Source organism: Pteropus vampyrus, unplaced genomic scaffold (assembly GCF_000151845.1).
Source record: "Pteropus vampyrus isolate Shadow unplaced genomic scaffold, Pvam_2.0 Scaffold548, whole genome shotgun sequence".
NCBI lineage: Eukaryota > Metazoa > Chordata > Mammalia > Chiroptera > Pteropodidae > Pteropus > Pteropus vampyrus.
Window position 1 is genome coordinate 2,069,734 of NW_011889329.1, and position 6,588 is coordinate 2,076,321.

At 38.3% G+C, this 6,588-nt stretch overlaps 1 pseudogene; it reads left to right on the forward strand.

Moving 5' to 3' along the window:
* Positions 1-5,540: 5,540 nt before the first annotated feature.
* On the forward strand, positions 5,541-6,130 carry LOC111733294 (annotated as a pseudogene).
* The last annotated feature ends 458 nt before the right edge of the window (positions 6,131-6,588 follow it).

Genomic DNA, 6,588 nt, shown 5'->3' on the forward strand with positions numbered 1-6,588 from the left:
CAAGAGACCAAGCCAGAAACCGAGACCAGCTGCCACTAGTACCAGGCTTGGGCCTGCTCAGCAAGAGATGCAGGACATGCCGAGGCCAGATAATGCTTCTTTGTTTTTTTTTTTGTGAGCTTTTGATATATTTTAGGAAAGTCCACAGCATGGGCCAAGGCAGGCCATTCGTATGAAATAAACCACTGAAGGCAGCTTGGTTGGACCTGCATGTTGGGAGAGACAGGGTCTCAGGGAATCACCCGGACAGAAGGACCTGTGTTATCCAGGTTGATGGAGACTCAGATATGGTAGCAGCCTGTGTCTGCATGCTGGGTTGGAGGAGGACTCAACAAAGGAAAAATGGATACCGCCAGCACTTCTGTCTGGGAGAAAGCCGCCTCTCCAGCCCTCGCCTTGAATCCAGACAACTTAGTTCCTCACTGTGTGTCCCTGGCACTCTTTAAGAAGTTTGCTCCAGTGCTGGAGCTCAGACCAAGTGAGTTTGTAAGTGGTAATTACACATGCAAATCCTTTAAGAAGAACGTCCCACAGCCCTCTTTCTCATTCAGCTGCAATCTCCACTGGATTTCACAGCAAAAGTTTCTGGGGACTTCTCTTCCGGGCACCGAATTCCTGGGCTGGGGAGCCCAGTGTAAAGCCGGGATATCTTGCTCTGCAGCCAAGATATACCTCTGGATTCACGACTGCCACACATGGTTGAGGGACTGGCCTGTTTTGCATCTCCACCCCTCCTACCAGTCTCAAGGTGGCCTCTTATAGATGTCTCCATTTGTTGGATTTCTGTTCAGCTTGACCTCAGGTGACTCCCAGTGATTGTTGCTCTGTAGTTTCATTATAATTTTGGGGCGGTCATGGGAGGTGATGTGCACCGCTTCTCTCTTCTACACGATCTTGACTGGACTCTCCCATTCTTAATTTTAATAATTTGAGTCTTCTTCATTTTTTCTTTGTCAATCTAGCTAAACGTTTGTCAATCTTTTCTAACAACCAATTTTCAATTTGTTGATTTTTATTCAGTTTTTCAATTCTTTATTTTTATTTATTTACACCCTAATCTCTATTTTTTTTTCTTTTTTCTGCTTGATTTGGTTTAGTTTTATCTCCTTCTTCTAGTTTCTTAGAATGGAGAATTTGTGGGCTTTTTTTCAAGTTATAAATATTAGCTAAATGTTCATCCCCACATGGTAGTTATCTCCCTCTATTATTTTAATGACTGGTTTATGTTTCTCTCTCCTTTATTCCTTTGGTATACGCTTGATGATTTTAAGAAATATACTGGCATCTCATCCTCAGTACCATTGAGCCCAAACTCCATGCTACATTAGTCACCCTCCACACTGGTGACTCCCTGAATACCAACTCCATAAAGAAATGCTCCTCCTCTAAGATCTTCTACTTAGTTTCCTTCCATTAAACACAACTCCCATTCCTGCCTCCAACTGCCATATCCCAACCACACTAGACTGGCCTTTTACTTTCTACTTACTTTGCCTTTTTTTTTCTTTTTTTCTTTTTTTTCTTTTTTTTAGTTCATAATGTCCATTAACATTCTCCTGCTTAAAATTAACTGTAGGTAGTCTGGACTCCATAAATACTACTTTAGTTCTTCTTTGCTATTCTGTGGTGCATGGCTCTATCCCTACATTAGCCTCATCACCCTCTGTCTATCTTATTTCTTGGAGGCAGATCATGGCTATAAGAAAGCATGGACACATTCTAATTTGAACAAAGTGTTCCTTTAAAAAACTCACCACTGTTATTTGTCTGACAAGTCAATAGTTTGGTGCTTGGCACATAGTAGGGATACTGTGAATTTGAGTCGCCTTCTTTTTTTTTTTTTATTCTTTCTCTTGTTGATTCTTGTCCACATGTTTCTCAATGGTTGTTTCAAATCTCCATGCAACTCTCCATGTCACATCTGTTCTCTCCTGCTCGCATAGCTCTCTCACTCACTTGTCTTCCTGTGTTCTAAAGAAGATAGTAACAATACAGTATGAATTTTCTATTCATATTCTATCTTTGCCCATCCTCCATAGCCTTCCCTAACATCTCAAGGATATTAATGCTGCTCCCTCAGTAAAATATTACTTTTCTTCATTTCATGGCCAAACCTCCAGATTGAGTGTTTGGCAACTGCTCCATCATTGTTCCACAAGCCCCTGTGGAAGGTTGGTGACAAGGCTCATTTGATGAAAGGAAGTGGTCTCTGCCTCTGCTGCCTCTGCTTATCACCATCTATTCACTTTTGAATCCAGGCCCTTTGGTTTCCTCCTCTGATGCTCAACACATTTTTTCCCCAAAGATATCCAGTGATATCGAAAACCTTGATGTCATAGCCATTTTTTCTAATTCAGTCCTCCTCTGTGACTTCACTATAAGATTAACATGGAAAGTCTTTCCTTTGTGCCATTTGGGACAAAATATCTGGAATTTCTCTATACTCTGACCTGCTTTTTTTCTTTCTCTACCACATAAATATCAACATTCCCCAGAGTTCTGTCCCATGGGTCTTTATTTTTCTCTTGTTCCACTCACTTTCTCAAATACCATATAGATTCCTACCATGTCAACTGTCCCCTAGTTGGGAACACTTATAATTCTTCCTTCTTACACCTGTCCTCCTTTCTGTACTTAAACCTATGTGTCCAACTATGTGCTAGATATTTCCATTTAGATGCTCAATTGCCACCCAAAACACAATGTTGAAAACACAATATAGCCTCTCTCCTTCAAAATGTGCTCCTATAATAAATTTTCCATTTCTATCAATTGTTCCACCACACTGTCAGTTATATAGACACAAAATCATTATTTGCTTTGACCTTCCTAACTACTCAACCACCAAGGCCTTTAGATTCCAATTCTTCTATTGAAATAATGGATACCTTCATATGTTCTTTTATTTTAGTTATTATTGTCACTACTTTAATTCAAATCCTTGCTGTAATATGCCAGAATTCATCAAATCATCTCCTAAGTATTTCCTTTTCTTTCATATCCATATCCAAAGCTTCCAGGTTTTTTTGTTTGTTTGTTTGTTTTACATTTATTTGACCATGTCACTTCCTTGCTCACAAAGCATCAAGGACTCTCTATTGGACAAAATGGAAATTCTTTGCTATGCAGCTATGTCCCTGTATTTTCTGGCCCCAACCTACAGCACTTTGTTCACACATCTATTAGAGTCTTTCTTACATTGTTGGGTAATTATCTATTAACGTGCTTGTCATCTGCACTAAACAATGAGTTCTCACAATCCAGGAACTGTGCTGTATTCATCCTGGTAACTGTAGGCCTTACCTGTATTGAACGTTCAGTATATAGAAGTTAACTTGAGTAAAGTTGTGATTTTGGATCAAAGATTTCACATGAGAGTGAGGTGGGCGGTGAGACATTCAATATGGTACTTATCCTTTGAATTAAAGAGCCCTTGTTTCTCTTTTTTTTTTTACTCTCTTGTTTTTTCAAATGGAAAATAAACCTTCAGATTTCAGGATTCCAGCTGGTTGTTGTGGATTTTATTACCCTGTCTTGTTCTGACACATCTAATTGCTCCCTAGTTGACCCCATAAATCTTCTCTCACCAAATGAGACTATCAAAGAAAGTAGTCAGGGTATTCTGACCAGTAGTCTGCAGGTACACTCTGATTGTCCATATTTATAAATGGCTCACAGGAAGCCACATTCATTTTCTACCTTTAATGAAACTTTAGTCAATGTGACCATCTGAAAGTTAATTTTTAAGGTTTTTAGTCATGACAAGGTAAATTTATACATGTTAGTAGCAAAGTGAGAGAAAGAAAGGTTCTAAGAAAAAAATTTAATGTAGTCTTGGGAATAGTCCATTACTTTTCAAGCAATAAGTAATATTTGTAGTAATTAATTTTATAGTAATCCATTTTATCCACAAATCCATTTAAAAGTGACAGTTAAAAGATGGCATCAATAATACTCTCTCTCCTGTACTTTAATGATAGCTGTAAATATAACTAGAAGTAGACCCTGATTTAAGAAAATCTAAGATAATAAAATCTGAGTTTATGAAACAGATAAATTGGAACCAACAATTATTTGTATTAAAGAAACATTTAATTACACTAAAAGGTTGCTGAGCTCATATTTTGTATGCTTTGCCACTATATTTACCTGAATCCTTTAAGTAATCTATATCTTTTAAAGTATTAGTTACATTTGATACAGGATAAAATCTTTTATTCTTGTGAGTCTAAATCTACATCTAAAACTTCCTGTTAGCTCAGGGACATATGACAGGTTTTGCTGTTAATAAACAATGATTCAATGAACGATCTTAAAAACCGACACCAAGTCCCTAATTTCTGTATTTCCTGGCTCAGTGAATGGTGCTATCATCTACCCAATTACCCCACCCAGAAACAAAGGAGTTTTATTGGGCACTTCCCTCTCCTTCACCCCCCACTCCACACACATCTAGTTAATCACCAAATCCTGTTGATTCTTTCTCTTAATATATTTCTCAACTCTTCACTTATTTCTAACTTCCAGTGAGTCCTTTCTTACCTGAACCACTGTCACACCCTGGTTATTTGTCCTCCTGCATCTACTCTTGCTATCCTTCCCGCTCTCCACCAATTTCTTTGACACACAGCCAGAGTGATCTCATAATTTCATTTTCCTATTTATAACCCATAAATGCTGTCCTATTGCCCTAAAACTAAGTTCAACTCCATGACCTGGAATGCCATCCCAGACCTCCATGATGAATTTGAGTCAGGAGCCCCTCTATGAGTTCTTTTAGTACCCTGAAATCAGTTACCCTCTTGAAACAAATCTCAGCTTGAATTTAAATGTTACCAGTTTGTCTCTCTTCTTGACTATGCTAAAGACTTTCGGAGGGCAGGGACTGTGTATCTTGTATCTCCAGGGCCAGCTCAGTCCCACTAAATGATTGTTGAATGAAGTAACAGCTACAATTGTCTGTACTTATATGTTTTTGTTTGTGATACTGGTTTGGATTGTGATACTGTTTGCACCTATTAGTGGCAAAGTCTGGGGAGGCAAATGGTTGATGCTCCTGAACTGCTTATAGTTACTAGTGATTAGGCAAGAAAGCAGAAAGATATTTTGCTTTCAAGAGCTGAGGAACTAACTAGTGGGTTCTTATTGCCAGTCCAGTGTGTTTACATAATGTAGGGAATTGTATATTTGGTATTGTGTGAAATCTTTTGAGTTCTGTATGAACACAGTATATCAATACTTTCTTGTTGAATTAGCAGAACTGAACAGTGAAACTTTCTTCTAGTCCTCTTCTCTCTAACTAAAGTTTTGTAGTTTGTCCAGCAAGATGTCAGATATATAGAAAAAGTAAAGAATTATTTTGTAAAGAAAAAAAAAAAAACAGGAAAAAATTGACCAACAAGTCTATATCAGAATTGTAAGATTTTTCCATTCCTCATCTCCAAAAATAACATCCAGTTTCATAATTGAAGTTGTAGAAAATTGAGGCATCCCTGTCCCCACCAGAGCTATATTATGACCATACCAATGAAATCTCATGGATGGGATATGCCAATGTAAAGAAAGGACAAGTGAAAAATTATGTCAGTTGCAATAATAAGGTTGTCATTAGTTTGTCACTCCTTTATAGTGAAGGAGTGATGGTGGCCAAGAAGATTGTTCACATGCCTAAACACCCCGAGCCGGCAGACAAGAATGTGCCTAATCTTCATGTCATGAAGGTCATGCAGTCTCTCAAATCATGAGGCTATGTGAAGGAACAGTTTGCCTGGAGACATTTTTACTGGTGCCTTACCAACAAGGGTATTCAGTTTCTCCTTGATTACCTCCACCTGCACCCTCCTACCCAAGATTGTGCCTGTCACTTTGTGCCACAGCCAGCCTGAGAGTGGCAGGCCAAGGCCTAAAGGTCTGGAGGGCAAGTGACTTGCGAGGCTTACACAAGGGGAAGCTGACAGAGACACCTCTGGACGGAGCTCTGTGCCTCGTGGTGCAGACAAGAAAGCCCAGTAGGGACTAAGTCACAACCAAATTCCAGTTTAGAGGTGGATTTAGTCGTGGACATGGTCAACCACCTCAGTAAACTTGGAGAGATTATTTTGTGTTGAATTAACTTGTGGCCAGAGGAAAAAGAAAAAAAAAAAACGAAAAAAGAAATCATGGAGCTATATGATACATTTTAAAGATGTTTTAGCCCAATAGCTAAAAGTAATTTAGTATCAAAATAGAGATGCTTCAGGTATTTGTAGATTTTATTTACCAGAAACTACTGTTTTTGATGGCTGCACTTAAATGATACCATCAAATCTCAATAGTAGACTTAGGACTGACTGCTATTAATCTTGCCTCAGTAATAAACAAAATGTGAAATGCACATGTCCTTTGACATCTCAATCCTCAGTCTAGGAAATTACTCCAGAAGCTTTTCAACCAAAGGCAAAAATAGCAAATGAAATTTATCTTTTTTCATTATAATGAAAAAAATTAGAAACAACACCAATGTCCAACCATAGGGAATTGGTTATGAAAATTAGAATTGACCTATACAACAGATACTAAAAGGGCTATTAAACATGACTTGTGGAAGAA